This window comes from Zalophus californianus, chromosome 11 (assembly GCF_009762305.2).
Source record: "Zalophus californianus isolate mZalCal1 chromosome 11, mZalCal1.pri.v2, whole genome shotgun sequence".
In the NCBI taxonomy this organism is placed as follows: domain Eukaryota; kingdom Metazoa; phylum Chordata; class Mammalia; order Carnivora; family Otariidae; genus Zalophus; species Zalophus californianus.
In genome coordinates this window covers 19308445-19325750 of record NC_045605.1, presented here as the reverse complement: position 1 = coordinate 19325750, position 17306 = coordinate 19308445, and the positions used below count along the sequence as shown (strand labels likewise).

Sequence of the window (17306 nt, the reverse complement as noted above, 5' to 3'; positions counted from 1 at the left end):
GATTTTATTTATTTATTTGAGAGAGAGAGAATGAGAGAGAGCACGAGAGGGAAGAGGGTCAGAGGGAGAAGCAGACTCCCCGCCGAGCAGGGAGCCTGATGTGGGACTCGATCCCGGGACTCCAGGATCATGACCTGGGCCGAAAGCAGTTGCTTAACCAACTGAGCCACCCAGGCTCCCAATAAATAAAATCTTTAAAAAAAAATCTATCAGACAAGCTAATTGATAAGGGCTTCACATGCTCCCAAAGCAAAAAGAATCCAGGCAACAGGTTAAAAAAAAAAGATGCTAAATCAAGTTAGCTGCTTCTTTCTACTACTATTGCTGATGAGTTAGCTTGCTTACGTATCAGCATATGAATGTGATGTGAATAACAACACAAGGAGAGCCTAGTGGGTTGGGAGGCAATCATCGCCCTCAAATTCCCCTTGGCTGTTCCGTTTCTGAAACCAGAGCTTTTCACGGAGATCTGGAACCTGCTCCATTCTCGTGGTCCATAAGAAAATCTCAAGGGTGCCTGGGTGGCTCAGGTCATGATCCCGGAGTCCTGGGATCAAGTCCTGCATCGGGCTCCCTGCTCAACAGGAAGCCTGCTTCTTCCTCTCCCACTCCTCCTGCTTGTGTTCCCTCTCTTGCTGTGTCTCCCTCTGTCAAATAAATAAATAAAATCTTCAAAAAAAAAATCTTAAAACATGATTGAAATATGGCTTTAAAGAGCCATGGGATTGCTATCTTTCCTTAAAATAAATTAAAGAATAAGACCAAGCAAGATGATGAGACATTCATCATTCAGTGTATTTCCCTCTTTGATCTTCTCACAGAGGGCAGACTATTTTGTATGGTTTGGAAAGTTTCCTGAAAGTTGTCAGCACTAACATAATTCTAGATTACTCTGTGGGTGAATGCGTGGGTTAATGGTCAGGCAGGTGCTTTCGATTCTCCTGCTCCTGCCTTACTGCAATCTGGCTGCTCCTTGATGTCTGCATTTCAGGAAGGGCAAGAATTTATTTTTAAGGTTTTATTTATTCATTTATTTGAGAGAGAGAGACAGAGTGTGCAGGAGGAGGAGTAGAGGGAGGGAGACAAGCAGACTCTGCCCTGAGCACAGAGCCCGACATAGGGCTTGATCTCATGACCCTGAGATCATGACCTGAGTGAGCTGAAACCAAAAGTCAGAGGCTCAACTGACTGAGCCACCCAGGCACCCCATTGAAGGGCAAGAATTTTTAAGAAAAAATGAAAGTCCAAGACTTCTATTTCCGGCAATATAGCAGACTAGATATGCTGATGGACCTTCCTGCTAAAAACAGCTAAAAATGCTGGATAAAATAAAACATTTAGAAAGGAAAAAAAACAACAACAACACAGTGTACAGAGACAATGCCACAGACACACTAATGTGAGAAGAGAAAGGCCCTGCCGGCTTACCCTCACCCTAAGAATGAGCCTAAAAGAAACTTCCATATGCTGCTGAGGAACTAAAAGGCATGCCTATCTTCAGCCTTGGCAGAGACTGAAGGAGGAAAAACCATCTCCCCTGATAAATCATAATTACCAACTGATCCTCACACAGATGGCTGCTTGAGGATTTCCTCAACAATTCACAAAAAAAAACTCAAATGTCCAGAAAGGAGAAGGCTGAGGAATCTCAACCACAGTAAACCTGTGAACATCTGATCATGAAAGCTGATCATAAAGAGGGAGAAAAGACAAGGCTTTTCTGGGAGAAAGCTTTCACAGCAAATGTAACCGAAAAAGGAACTGTTCACAGAATTTATGAAGAAAAAAATTCTACAAATCAGTAAGAAAAAGAAAAACAATTAAAAAACAGACAAGGGCGCCTGGGTGGCTCAATCATTAAATGTCTGCCTTCTGCTCGGGTCATGATCCCAGGGTCCTGGGATCGAGCCCCGCATCGGGCTCCCTGCTCGGCGGGAAGCCTGCTTCTCCCTCTCCCACTCCTCCTGCGTGTGTTCCCTCTCTCGCTCTCTCTCTCTGTGTCAAATAAATAAATAAAATCTCAAAAAAAAAAAAAAAAGAAAAAATAGACAAGGGATTTGAATAAGCACTTTCAGGACAGGAAGTGATCAATAAATATATAAAAAGGTGCTCAGGGGCGCCTGGGTGGCTCAGTAGTTAAGCATCTGCCTTCGGCTCAGGTCATGATCCCAGGGTCCTGGGATCGAGCCCCGCATCGGGCTCCCTGCTACACGGGAAGCCTGTTTCTCCCTCTCCCGCTCTCCCTGCTTGTGTTCCCTCTCTTCACTGTGTCTCTCTGTCAAATAAATAAATAAAATCTTAAAAACAAAAAGAAAAGGTGCTCAACCTCATTAGCACTCAGGAAACGCAAGTCTAAAATGCCACTGAGATATCACTTCATACCCATCTAATTGACAAAAGTTAAAAAGCCTAATAAGAAAAAAGTTGGAAAGGAGCTTGTAGACATGTATAGCAGTTCAACTACCTAAGCAAATCTTTTGGTATTACGTGATAAAGTTGAAGAAATGCATCCCCTAACACCTAGTGGTTCTAGTCTAGCAACTGAAGAAGCTCCCAATAAGAGATATGCAGGAGAAACGTCAGACAGCACTCTGTGTAATAGCATAGTCTGCAGAAACAAACCCTAAAACCTGGAAACAAATGTCTGTCAACAGCAGGAAGGATAAATAACTGGGATTTTCTTAAGTGCGAATAGTATGTAACATTCAGAAAATTTATCAATTACTGTCACGTGCAACCAAGTGGATGCAAATCTCGGAAACGATGTTGACCAGAGAAAGCAAATCAGTGAAGAATGCAAAGTATGATTGATTCCATGCATGTGCAGCTAGAAAACCAACATGTAACATGATAGTTCATATTCATATATTAAAAAGGTGCTCAACCTCATCAGTACTCAGAGTATCTAGACATTCTGTATCTGTGAGGTTAGACAGCCTGTATCCATAAAATGAAAAAAAATCAAGCAAATGACAAACTCCAACATTCAGAAAGGTGGTCACCTCTAAAGAGTGGGGAAGAACAGTGGAATCAGCAGAACAGGTAAGAAGTATACTGCGCTCAGGGCACCTGGGTGGCTCCGTCGTTAAGCGTCTGCCTTCAGCTCAGGTCATGATCCCAGGGTCCTGGGATCGAGCCCCGCATCGGGCTCCCTGCTCCGCGGGAAGCCTGCTTCTCCCTCTCCCACTCCCCCTGCTTGTGTGCCTGCTCTCGCTGTGTCTCTCTCTGTCAAATAAATAAAATATTTAAAAAATATACCGTGCTTATTGTTTCTTCTTTTTGTATGCTTTATACAAAAGACTTTATTTTCTTGAGAGAAGACAGAGCATGCGAGCATGAGTGGAGGCAGGGGCAGGAGGCGGAGAAGCAGACTCCGTGCTGAGCAGGGAGCCTGACTTGGGGTTCCATCCCAGGACCCCAGGACCACAGCCTGAGCCGAAGGCAGACGCTTACCCGACTGAGCCACCCAGGTGCCCCCATACTTATTGTTATATAAATAATCTTCATAGCTATTCAGTATTTAGCAAAAACAATTTAAAAATAGAGTAGCTAGCAAAAAAAATTTAAAGTAACTAGAAAACGCCTGACACCAATCTTCTCCCTTGGGTCTTTGTGAACAGAATGGATGAGACAGAAGGACAGTGGTGGGGAGGGGCTGACTGTAACAATTTGTGTCATCCTCATTTTCCAAAACCTAAGTTCAAAAAATTGGCCCTCCCAGGCTCATGGATATTCCCAAGTTTGTTGTGTTTATAGGTCTGATTAACATAAGGTTGAGTTGTATCGCTCCAAACCTCTCGCTACAATACAATGGTTTCTTCCAAACTCTACTGGGTTTTGAATGCAGGTTGGAAGAAGTTCCTTTTTGATTTTAGCTGCTTTGACTTTCTCTTGGCCTCCTACAAGCCTGAAGGTCTCACCACCCCGGTCCCTGTTCCTTTCCCAAGCCAACAAGATCAGGATTGGTGCTTCTTGCTCATCCATAAGCAGGGACTGGTGGGAGGGCTCTGAACCTGGGCATACCACTATGCAGACACCCAAGGCCTCGGCCAAGGGAAACCTGACAGCTGTGAGCCCAGGAACTCAGCAGAGTTCAGCCCCCTGCCGCCCACCCATCAGCGGCTCTTTCCACCACCAGAAGCTCACGCCTCCTCATGACCTTGGGAAGTCCCGGGGAGACTATCTGGAGCAGAAAATAGACAGTGGACATGATCCCTGAGGCTCCTCTTCTCTCTTGAGTTTCTGGGTTCTGCACGCGCCTCCCGAGAAGAGAGCCTCAGGACCAGGGCAGAGCTGCATGCCTCCAGGAGCTGGCAAAACTGGGGCAGAGCACTGCTGCAGTCACACGCTGGGGAATCAAAGCTCCCAGCTCAGGCAGGGGAGTCGTCAGGCACTGAGCGGGTTATATTTAAGGAGCATTTTGGAGGTCAGGAAGCTGGTGCGAGGAGCAGCGGGGGAAGGAGCAGCCTCCCAAACACTCCACTGCAACAAGCCTCCTCGTCCTCCAGCCAGAATCCTCTTCCAAATCCCAAACTGCAGTCAGCACAGCCTGTGTGAGGGGACGGCAGATGGCCAGAGCGGCACCCGATCAGGTGCTCCCCACTTCCCTGTCCCCACCTTCCCCCCCTTCGGCACTCTCCTCTCCCCACCCTCTGCCACTATTAGTCACTGGCTCTGGGGTGACAGTGTGGGCTACAGGCATTGGCCTCGCCTTCTGATCTGCTCATCTGTGTCAGCTCCCGGCTGGGAGCCTCCGGAGCCTGCCCCTCCCCTCCTGTGATGGGATGGGAACCGTGTGCACACCCCTGCCCTCCAGCCCCACCAGTCCACTGGAGGGAGGACACAGGCGGGGAGGGGAGGGGTGGCACGGGCCACAGAGAAGCAGACGGCCAGAGGTCTGTGTGGAAAGCAAGCAGGGCTCTGTTCATTTCGGGTAGGCTTCCTTCTGCCTCTCTGACCCCAGGGATTCACTTAGGGTGCTGGAGTTAAACAAAAAATAAAAATAAAAAGTGGACAGACTTACCTCCCCACCCCCATCCTTCTTTGCCCCTCCTTCACAATCTGCTAATCCAGAATGTTCCTCCAGGCCACCAACAGGATGGGCAAGGGCAAAGCCCAGCTCCAGCCAGCTGCATCCCGCCCCCAGCTGCTTCAGCACCCCAGCTGACTGGAGAGAGAGGAAGACAGGATGGAGGCAGCCGGTCCACTCTAGAGCGTAACGTAGTCTCCCCTACATTATGTCCTGTGATTCTCACAATGCCCCAGGGAGGTGTTACTAAGCCACATTTCACGGAGGAAGAGACTGAGGCTCAGGGAGGTCTGGTTCTCTTCCCACTGCTGGTGGCTGCCCCTAGCCACAAGATAAGGGGGTGCTGTGGTTGGTGAAGAGAGGAAAGCGAAAAGGTGAAGCTCGGTGCTGAGTCCCACAAACCCCCTCACCTCACGCCAGCCTCAGAACCTCTCCTCAGCCAGGCCAGGACGAAATCACCTCTCTTGCTCACCTCAGGGGTGGAGCCCAGCTAACCTATGTCTCTCCCTCTGTCAAGGCAGCTCTGGACATCCCTTCTCCATGGAGACATCCCCGCTTCCTCAGCTCTGCTCTATCTGGCAACGGAAATCCCAAAGAGGACCCCCTCTCTCTAGCCTACATCTCTCTCCCCTTCATCTCCTGAAATCTCTCCAGGGCTGCCGGAACACCTGCCTACCCGCCTCAGTGCTGGCTTATTTGTACGTCTCCTTCATTAGTGTGTTCCGGATCACAACTCTTTCTGCTGCTAGACAGAAGGGTGGCCCCTAGGTGGCACAGCCCTCCACCTTAGAGAAACCCCACCAACCAGGAGAGGGGACCTCACCTGATTTCACTCATTCTAATTACATCCATAAGAAAAGAAACCATCTCTCCTGCCAGATGGAAGAACCAAGGCAGATTTCTAATTACCCACCCTCATCCTCCTGGTTTATCCTCAGGAGAAATTCAGGGTGACTGATGGTATCAGGGACCCAGAAGGGAGCTTATAAACTCAGGTTCTCTCAGGGGAGGGAGCACCCATCTGCCTGCGATCAGCTGCCCCTGCTCTCCTCCCACCAAATGCAAACTTCTCCCTTCTCATCTAAGTCACACAGGAGGAGGACCTGTTAACAAACTGATGAACTGAGCGTTCACTCATCTTAACAGTGAAGGATTCTTGGCCAAGAACACAAGAATCTACTGTTGGCCGAGAGGCAGCTGGGTGATAGGACAAACCTAGAAAAATCACATTCGTAACTGACACCTGCGGGTCTGACACCAGTCCCAGAGGTGTGTGCGCTGTGGTTTCCCATGGAAATTCTGGAATTAGACATAAATTCAAATCCATGCTTAATAGCTGTGTGACCCTGAGCAAGTCAACTCCATTTCTCTACGCCTCAGCTCCATCTACGCAAAGGTGATGACAACAACCCATATGCTGGCTAGGTTGTCAATGACCTAACCCATGACATACTATCAAGTGCCCAGTACATTTTAACCACGATTAGGATGATTCCCCAACCGGCACCCACAGACGACCATTACCCACTGCAAGAACCAGACTCCATCTCTATGCCTGATCTACGTTCTCTTCTTTACCTGAACAAAAGTTTCTGATTGTTCCCTATTCTGTGGGGCACATCTGTGTATTTTTATTTTGTGTTATTTCTGCAACATCCATCAGCCATTTATTTATTCAACAGTTACTATACTTATTATTGAGTGCCTACTATGTTCAGGGCTTTCAACAATAAATCCCTGATCTCTAAAAGCTTATCATCTAATAAGGAAGATAAGACATGGGCATTAAGTAGTTACATTATGTAATTTTAACATGAAGTTTTAAGTAGTACGTCATGTAAGAGGAGCATAATCAGGATACAGTACGTCTGTTTACCAGAATGAACATAGGTTTGTAATCATTATGCCAATTTTTCAATCAATTAACAAGTAATAGTGGATATTCTCAGCTAACCAAGACAGAGTCTGTCTGTGACAATTATTTTCTGATTAGTCCGGAGTCAGCCAGAAAAAGGATCCAATATTTGTCACCATCCTTTTTGGAGACAAGAACTTCCTATTTGCATGACAGGTGTCCAGAAATAGTGCCTTCAGAACATACTGCTATTCTCACTGCCAATAAACACAGGTTTATTTGGACAGAGCAGACTGCGTCTAATGGGCTGGAATTTGAAGTTTCATTTCCTACCATTTGGACATTTTTCTCATCAGAGCCTTAAGGCTAGGGGGAAAAAATGGGAAAAACTCAAATCTGTTTCAGGCCCCTATACCTACTATTTTCTCTAAACATCACAAACGACGCGCGAATGGCATCATTGTGAGCTCAGGTTCCACGCGCCTTATGACCAGAGCCACCCAGTAAGTGTGCCTGTGTCCTTCCATAAATACACTGAGTTTTTAGGTTTTGATAACATGTCCCTTTAAATTTGTGTTAAAATGTTCTTTAAATATAAACAGTGGTGGTGGGCATTTTATATGGTAGTTCTGTTCCCTTCTTTTAAGTAAAACAACTATGTGGCAATTCTGTGTGGGTCCACCAGCTTCTTTCAACTTCTCTACCACATCCCCAGAATCAGACTTCCCCATGAGGAAGGGCTCCCGGGTTCTACAGGCTCACATTCCACCATAAGGAGGGGCTCTGCCTCTTAGCTGCTGGGAAGCGGGATCTGAAAACCTTCTCCAGTCAACTACCTCGTCTTTAGGCAGTCATCTCATGATGACCAAATCTACTCTTGAATGCTTTGACAATGCCTTGGAGATATGGCTGAGCCTCCCAAATCTACACGGACAGCTACTGCCACTCCCCTAACCTCTGACACAAATTCCCAATTATTACCGGAACACCTTCCCCTGGACGTCCCACAGGCACCTCAAAGCTGGCCTGAATAAATGAAGCTTCTTATGGTCCCTCTGCACCTCCTTCTGACTCTGACCTCCTGGTGCCTGCTTCAATTATATGGCACCACGACCTACCAGGTCACCCAGTCAGACACCTGGCATTCACCCCATACTCCTCCTCTTCAACCTCCCACTGAACCAGGTACAAAGTATGTCAATTCTAGCTCCCTGAGTGACTAGAGTTTGTGTCTTGCTTTCACTTTTATAACTGCTTTTCAATTCTCATTGTTAGGTTTGCCAGGGGTACCTACCCTTCTCTCCAATTTGTGTATTCATTCACCAAATCTTTATTGAGCATCTATTATATTCTAAGGACTATGCTAGATGCTAGGGGGGTGGGAGGTGGTTGTGGCTTAAAAGGCAGAAACAAGCTAGCACCTTGCCCTTAAAAAGCTTATAGTCTAGTTAGGGAAGACAGATACATGTAAAAAAAAAAAACAAAAAACAACCCAAAAAACCGAAAACAAACAACAACAAAAACAAAGTCTCAGAGATGGCACCAAATAAGGAACTGATCAATTATCTGTCTACCCCATAGCCACAGAGTAGCCAGAGAGTATGTTTTCAAAAGCAAATCTAATGATATCCTAAAATCTTTCTATTGTTCCCAATATCAACATAATCTCAGGACTGTGTAAGGCTGTCATGGGATGTCAATTCCTGCATCTAGTTCCATCATCCGCTCCTAAGGCCTGATCATGCCAAAGTGCTTGCAGTGACCTGGGCTTTGCCATGTTCGTGCTGTCTCCTTCCCTCGCCTTGCTACTGTCTGGGGAACAGCCACAGTTTTCCAGGCACGATCTCATTTAATCCTCACTACAATCCTGCAGGGTCGATGCTACCACCCTCACTTACCAGTAAGGATGCAGAGATGAGAGGCCAAGAGAATATGCTCAAGCTCACAGAAGCAGAAGGTGGCGGTGTGCATTGGAATGCACATTTGTCTGACTCTGGCTCCTAACATCACCTCTCTTCTCTTGTCCACCTGAGAACCTCCCACCGGCGCCTTGGGTCTCAGATCAAATGCTGCTTCCTTTAGAAAGCCCTCCTGCCTGCCCAGGCAACATCAAAGAGTTCTTCTGCACTTCCCTGCCGACTTGAACTTCTGTTACAACCCTGATTACCTTGTACCATCATAATTTGTTTACTCATCTGTCTCTCCCAACGACCCGTGAACAACTGCTCACAGTGATTGCTGAAACCTCCACAATGAACCTTCTGCTGGTGTGTAACTGGCATTCCATGAACATTCGTCGACTGCATGGATTGATGAATGCCCACCAACTCTATTCTCAAGGCTGAAACTGAAACTCTCAGCGCACAATTTACCATCCACATATCTTAACCCAGTCATGTCAGGACATCAGACGGCCCCACTCTGAAACTGCAACCTTAGAAAAGGGGGGCAGGTAGTACCGGGGCAATGCAATGACAGAGCCTCAAAATCCAAGTCATACCCACAACAGCCCTCCTCCAGGAGTCAAATGCATCTAAATAAGTAGTGCTGTCATCAAGAGTGACCACACTTCCAAACCGAAAGCTATTTCATCCTGGGGTAACTGAACCCAACATATTTGGGGCTAAGGGAAATCCTGGGAACAGTACCTCAGAATTGAAAGGGGAAAGGATAAGGTAAGAGCGGTGCATTTACATGTATTTAGAAATACATCCAGGTAAAATGATGTATTAAGGAAATGGCATCCAAGTCATATGTAAACAGTGTACCAATGAGTCACAACATGAATTTTTACTCAACACTTCCACTGCATGGATACATTATCAGAGATTCATTTGGTACATCAGCCGTAATATACTAAGTTCTCTTTGTACCTGGGCTGCAAAACACAAATAGGTTCTTTATGGGAGTATCTTGATCAGGTAAAGTTTGTGTTTTTTTTTTAATTTTTTATTGTTATGTTAATCACCATACATTACATCATTAGTTTTTGATGTAGTGTTCCATGATTCATTGTTTGTGCATAACACCCAGTGCTCCACACAGAACGTGCCCTCTTTAATCCCCATCACCAGGCTAATCCATCCCCACACCGCCTCCCCTCTAGAACCCTCAGTTTGTTTTTCAGAGTCCATCGTCTCTCATGGTTCGTCTCCCCCTCCAACTTCCCCCCCTTCATTCTTCCCCTCCTGCTATCTTCTTCTTTTTTTTCTTAACATATATTGCATTATCTGTTTCAGAGGTACAGATCTGTGATTCAACAGTCTTGCACAATTCTTGATCAGGTAAAGTTTCTTAAACATTTTTTTTACTTATAAACCTTCTAGAGATCTATGAGAGCCATGGGTACTCTTCCCAGAAAAATGCAGAAAGATAGGAAAATTCCACCTACAAATGATAGAGGTTCACGGACCCTCTCCTAAGGACCTTAATGGTTCATGGGCCCAGACTAAAAGCACCTAAACTCAACTCTCTCCAAAGGGTTTGCGGTAGAGAAAGTGAAAGAAAAAGAATCACTGTTCTGGGGTTAGATGGTATCTGTGTCCAATGACCAATCAGAGTCACTCTTCAAGGTCCCCAAAGCAAAAGCTAGCCTCAGGAATGGTCCAGCTCCAAGGCCGGCTTGTCCAACTGAGTAGATAATCTGCAATCCGGATGAGCGGATGGTAAGGGCCTAAGCAAAATGGAGCCGTCTCTGTTTCTACCGCCATATGCGGATGCAAAAACATAAATACACACCTCCTAACTAATTGCAGAGTACCTCCCCAGTCCCTCCAAACCACACCTTTCCCACGGCACTCACCACCACCAACCCTTGGGAGCTAATTGGTTGATACCAAACCACTCACAAGGTCAAGAGCTAGTTGACCAGCGGGTTCGTAAGAGGTCAGCGTGGTGAGTGACGACACTGGACATTACAGACCGTAGCGTCACCACCACACAGCAAACTGCTTGGAGTAAACTGTGTTGGATTGAAATACAGTTGCAGGTGCCTGCTCCCACGGCTGCCAGGCACACCACCTAGAGGGTGCAGCATCTTGCACCATCCATGCTCCAAGTGGGTTCTCGAGTGTTTGTGCAAGGAGGGAAAAAGAGAGAGGAGGAGGGAGGGGACCTGGGGAGGCCTGTTATCTAGTTGTGTTCTCCCTGGCTCCTTTCTTCAAAGAAAAAGTATCTGATGAATCTAAGCTGGTTAAAACAACAGCTGTGTGTAGTTTTCACCACTGTGCAGATTAGAAGACTTAACCCAGAGAGGTTAAGTAACTTGGGTCAGATCACACCGCATGTGAGTTAGGAGAAAGGGGCCGGGAACCCAGATCGGTGATTCGCAGAGACATGTCTTAACCACTAGAACACATTACTGCCCCCGGCACCCTTGCTGCCTGGGCCTCCAACCTCACCCTCTCCTCCATATATGCACAGGGTACCCAACCTGCTCCAGAAGTCTGAGCCTTGGCCAGTCTTGCATCTGAGACAAAGGAGACCCTGCTATCTGACCAAAAAGGAAAAGTCCCCCAAACCAAGGGCTGAGAAATTCCAGGACTATAGGTCTCTCCCTGCACATAGGGGCAGGGGTTGGGGCAAAGATCCCTCCTTAGAGCCCCCATCCACTCCCAAGGGCTCAAGTTCCTCCTTGGGGAAAACTCACAGAAAGACAAACTCCAAATTGCAAGCAGGATTCGGGAGGGATTAGAAGCCTGTCTCAGGAGCGCCCTCTAGTGAGCCAGCAGGGTCCCGGCGACGAAGCAGCGGGCCCCATTCCCTAGAGGGGCCCAGAGCCACACTTCCATTGGGGCATCAGATGAGTGGTGGGAGGGGACAGCAGCAGCATCTGCCACTCAGAGACCAACTCCTCGCCAATCCCAAGGCCATCGTCTGCTGCAGGATGACCAGCCCACACGGACCCCACCCATTCCTTATACAACAGGCGGAGAGAAGAGAGAAGCAAACAGAAGGTGAAGGAAGGACAGGGATGGCACAAGGGTGAAGAGAGCACTGTGGCGTGAGGTAGAGGCAGGAGAGAGAGAGAGGATCCGGAGAAATGAGAAAAACGAGGCAGAGCTAACAAGACAGACACAGAAGTCAGCCCAGACAGAGCCAGAGACCGCCCCCCCCACCCGCTCAGACTCCAGGGCACGCGAAGGTGAGGCGTGTGCTCTGCAGGACCCAGCCCTTCCTCCCCTGTCCTGAGGTCCTCACGCTGGGGTCGGCCCCCTCCACTCTGACACGGCCCCCAGGCGCTCAGGACTGGTGGGCTGAGGGACAGGAGGGGAGAGAAAAGTGAACCAAAGGCAGAATTGCCAAGCGAAGCCACTTACGCACAGTGCGGCCGGCAGCATTTCCAGCCTACCTTTGCTGTCGCCATATCAGCCGGCTCCATGATCTCTGCTTGGCCTAAGGAGCAGCGGCACCATCCAGAGAGAAAAGGCAGAGTCACAAACGTCCACCCAGAGAGAACAAACCACCCCTCTGGAAGGTCAGGGAAAATAAGACACCAATTTCTCTTCTCTGGCCCCTTAGGATGGCCTCTACTGGGGGCGGGGGGACAGGAAAGAGGCCTGGGGTCCCCGGCAAGTCAGGGGGCTGCCTGGCTTCCCACGGGTGCTCACAACAGGCTGAGTCAGGGGGCGTCTCCCCTCGCCTGGTACTTCTTCCCAGGAGGCAAGTGTGGGTCTCCCAGGGCTCCCCCTGCTGGGGGAGAGCACACAGAGATGGAGGCCCTGCCCTCCCATCACCGGGCCAACTGGTACCCACAGGTCAGGAAGAGGGAAGCATGTGGGCAAAGGCCAGCTGGTGGGTGCCGAGCAAGTGCTGCGGATAGCAGGTAGGGAGGGGGCTGGGGGCCGGTGGGGGCGGGAGTGAGAACCTCAAGAAGGGGGTGCAGGCACTCAGATGGAAGCAGGAGGTGCTGTGCAAGGAGGCGCCGAGCGACAGAGCAGGAGCCCTGCAAGGCTAGGTCGAGAATGCAGAGGGAGAGGAATTTGCCGGGTGAAGCCACTCACCTTGCAATAACATTCAGACTGACTGAGGCCTACACAGGAGCCAGGAGCGGGCGGTTCACACCCCCCCCTCCACTCCCAGAGACTCACAGCCTCTGTCTAAAGGTACATGAGAGCAGCCCGCAGCCTGGCTCGATCTGCAGAGGCCCCTGGCTCTCTCGGAGCAGCCTGATTGGAGGAGCAGGATGACTTCATCCGGCCCCATTCATCACTGTAGGTTTCCTGCCCAGCAGGGACAGGCCGCTCGGCTTGCCGTGACTACAGCTTCCTCTCTGGCCCATTTTACTCTGGCAACCTGGGATAGGCTGTGTCAGCCAGAGGCCGCCAGGGGAAAGGGATCAGAGCACCCCAGGCCCCAGGGCGCGGAGGGGAACAGGCTGCTCACATTTCAGGAAGAGTGCAAAGCCTCCACTTAAATAAAACACCGTGTGTATATTCACTGTGTGCCCTGGCCGGTGCTGGCGCCAACACAAAAGAGCAACACTCCTCAACACCAGCAAGAGAGGAGCTCGTGTGCTCTCCTGAACCACTGACCTTCCTGCCTAACCTTTAGAGATAGTCTCCCAATCAAAGAGAAGAACCGATGGAAAAGCAGATCAGTATCTTCAGGCTTCCCCGTGAGCCCCAGCTCTACCAGTTCTTCCAATGTCCTAACCCGGCCTTGCCATTAAGATCATCAGATTCCTAGATGCTTATGGTTTCGGACCCATAAAATGTTAAGGTGGAAGGGACCTTAGAGCTTTGGCTCCATTTTACAGATGAGAAAACGAAGATCCAGAAAAGACTGAAAGGGTCGGGGCGCCTGGGTGGCTCAGTTGGTTAAGCTTCTGCCTTTGGCTTGGGTCATGATCTCAGGGTCCTGGGATGGAGCCCCACAGGGCTCCCTGCTCAGCAGGCAGTCTGCTTCTCCCTCTCCCTCTGCCCCTCCCCCCAGCTTGTGCATGCTCTCTCTCTCTGTGCTTCTCTCTCATAAATAAAATCTTAAAAGAAAAAAGTGAAAGGGTCAAAGAAAGGTCTGCCAGCACTCCTTTCCCGATTCCAGATGGACTTACCCTCAGAAAAGGGGAGACTCTGAGCGAAATATTGCCCTTTGTTTACCCCCCAACCCCCAATCCAGCTTCCAGAGCAGAGAAAAATCCAGCACAGCCAGGGTTAAACAGAGAGCTTAAAATATAACAGAATTAAAAAAGGCAGGCAATGAACCTGTGATCACTCATCTGTTCCCGCCTCCCTCTTCCCCCATTCTTCTCTCTGACCCCACTTCTGTTCAAGCCTGACTTCACAACAAAACTGTGCATTCAGGTAGCCTAACAAGAGTTTCCCAAAAGAATGACACCACCAACGATGTTACCAGTTTCCACAGCCTTTGTGAGTCTGGCTTAATGAAAGAACAGTAACAGTTACAACTCCCATCTGCCTGGAGCTCTGAGGCATTTTCAAATCTGCTGCCTCATTTGATACTTACAGGAACCGTGGGAGGTAAGCTGTACTCCCTCTGGAAGATAATTGAACTGAGATTCAGAGACTTCAGTGACTTACCCAAGGTCACACAGCACAGCAGAGCTGGGATTCAAGCCTGGGTTCACTGACACCAAACCCCTTGCCACATCTCCCACCACTTCACTTTCTCCCCCTCAATCTGTCCCGAATTCCTGTTCCCATTATCACAGACTCAGAGAATATAAAACCTCAATTAATTTAGTATTTCCCTTTGGGACCCCCCCCCCCCGCCTTTTTTTTGAAGATGGCAAATTGTAAGAAAATGCATTATCAGACATAGGAAAAAAAATCCTGGGCATATCCAGAGGTTGGTGTATACATTTGGCAAATCTTCTGTGTCCAGTGGAAACTGCTTTTTAAAAAGAATCATCAGGAACTCCTGGGTGGCGCAGTCGGTTAAGCTTCCGACTTTGCTTTCAGCTCAGGCCGTGATCTCAGGGTCCTGGGATTGAGCCCTGCATCAGGTTCCACACTCTGTGTGCAGTCTGCCTGAGATCCTCTCTCCCTCTTCTTCTGCCCTTCCCGCTCATGCTGGCTCTCTCTCCCTCTAACAGATAAATCTTTAAAAAAAAAAAAAAAAAGAATCAAAGATTCACTCATGTTCACTTTATTTAGGCAGCACAGTAGACCAAGACATCTGACCAAATTGGTCAACTATCAAGATTAAAACGAAGGGGGGAAAAGATGCGTTCCTGGTTCCAGCCACCATAAGCACCGAGTAGGTCATGTCTCCCTTACCTATCCCATCTTACTCATTAGCCAAAGGGCACAAAAGTGCCATAAAACCAAACGAAAAGGACAAGAGTAAAAGTAGGAGAATATACCTTTGAGGCCAATGGACTGGTTTTCTTCAACTCACTGCCCCACGGTCATAGACACAAGTCAACCTGAAAAGGGTACGCGGCATTGCTAGAATGGCACCAGAGGTATTCCATCGTACCCTGCACAAAAAAAGCCAAAGCATGCGGGCTCTGCCAGTTCCACACATGTCATCTCCGCTCGGAGCCCTGCAATGTGTTCCTTCTGGCTATCGCTCTGGCCTGCAGTCCTTTCTGTTCCTGGGCTGACAGTCAAATGCACAAACAGATGGAGAGCAGAAGGCTAGTGCCCACGAAGGAGGATGTTCTGTTTCATCAGAATCATGCAGAAATCGGACCCACGTTCATAGGACTCTACCCGATCTCCCAAATGACCAAACACCTCAGTCCTTAATGGCATCCAACCATCACACAGCCCTGGATGGTGAACACAGCACACAGCATTGAGGAGGGCTGCTCAGCCAGAAGCATCCATGTGTATTTTATAAAGCAATTTATACGTCCTGAACTCCAAGCAGCAGGGAGAGAGCTGTTAGCTATAGAACGGACAACGCAGAAGACAGGGCAGGCCAGGAAGTAGGGGATAATGCTTGGTTTCAATGAGAAAGGAGGGAAAGAGTATGTCCCAGAGTCCAAAGATCATTCCAGGAAGAAAGACGGAAAAGAGACTGAAAGGGAAAAAAGGAAAGAAAACCTGATGCAGGGGATCTCATTAAGAAGCCACTGCACCCAGAAAGGAATCTATTAAATAATAGAATAAATAGCTCCCCTAGTCTATTCATTTGGTCTTTGAACTAGAAATCAGAAGCTTCTTCTGCAACTTCATCTCATTCCATTTTGCCTAATATTTAAGTGAAAACATAGATGGAGAGGGAGAGAGAGAGAGAAAGAGAGAGAGAGAGAGAGAGAGAGAGAGGGAGAGAGAGGGAGAGAGAGGGAGGGAGATGGGACAGGGATTATCATTAAATCATTTTCTCTCCAGGGGAATTATTTGTACTAATTACTTTACCCTAGGTATTATATTCTAACTCCTTAATCACTGTACTTATGTAACAAGTTTAAAACCCAGATACCTGAAGAGAGGCTAGGGTGAGTTTTGGCAGAGGATGGGTAGGGTGTGGTGGGAAGTACAGCACCCAGTTCCCTAAGGACAGCTCAGAGGCTGGACACTGCACCTGCTTCTTTCAGGAAGAGCGTCCTCCAAAGCAGCGGCCTCCTGGTGGGAGGGGCTGCAAGGAAGCCAAGCAAGGCTGTTTCCAACCCCGGCCAAATCAGCGTCCCCCAGCTGCACCATGGGATATGTAGTTCTCTGAGCAAAGGGCAGTGGTGCCGCCATATCTGCACTGCTCATCAAACATGCAGCCTGATGGCTCAGCCTGTCCTGGGACCATCAACACAGGCCAGGCACCTTTGCCAGAAAGATACCATTCCTCCTCTCCAGAGTCTGACTTTAAACAGAAGAGATGGTGATGAAACCGGGAGAGGTGCCCGAACTACAGGAGCCCAGAAATACGAAGACCGTGAGAGGTCACTTGAGGTCTTCGCTCTGAGTGTAGAGAAGATGACAGCTTCTCTCCAGAGGAGAGACAGAAAAAGAAAGAAGGGAGAAAGAGAGGCAGACAAAGGGGAAAAGGGCGGAGTGCGTGTGTGTGTGTGTGCGTGTGTGTCTGTGTGTGTGTGAGAGTGTGCTCTCACAACCCTGCCATGTCTGATTCAAGGGCTGGAAGGTGACTTCTCATCTCTCTTCGCTCGTTAACCATCCACACTGGAGCGAGGCAGTCGGCATGCTGACGAGAACGCCTCTCCAGCCATTCTGCTCAGGTTTGAATTCTGACTCAACTGCCCACCATCTGTGTGACCTCGGGCAAGTTACTTAGCCTCTCTGTGCCCCCATTCCTCATCTGTAAGCCAGGGATGTTACTCAACTCATAGGCTATATGAAGGTAGCATACATAAAGGGTTTAAAACTGTGTCTTAAATGTTAGGTATTTTTTTTTTCTTATTATTATTCAGTGGCTCGCCACTTGTCTTCTCCTAATCCAGCAGACCCCTCCCCCCAGAGCATGAAATTTTAAGTCCCCTGCAGAGCTGAAGATGGCAGAGGT

General features: G+C 48.5%; 1 protein-coding gene across 9 annotated transcripts in view; it reads right to left on the bottom strand.

Annotated features, from left to right (window-relative positions):
* GRAMD1B (GRAM domain containing 1B) overlaps positions 1-17306 on the bottom strand; it is a 236531-nt gene that overhangs the window by 94554 nt on the left and 124671 nt on the right. Inside the window, exon 1 of one of the 9 annotated variants that reach the window (XM_027579995.2) lies at positions 12235-12264. The exons of the other annotated variants lie outside the window; for them this stretch is intronic. The gene's annotated coding sequence lies outside the window, so the exon portion shown is untranslated. Of the gene's footprint in view, positions 1-12234; positions 12265-17306 lie in introns of those variants that run through there. 9 annotated transcript variants of the gene reach the window in all.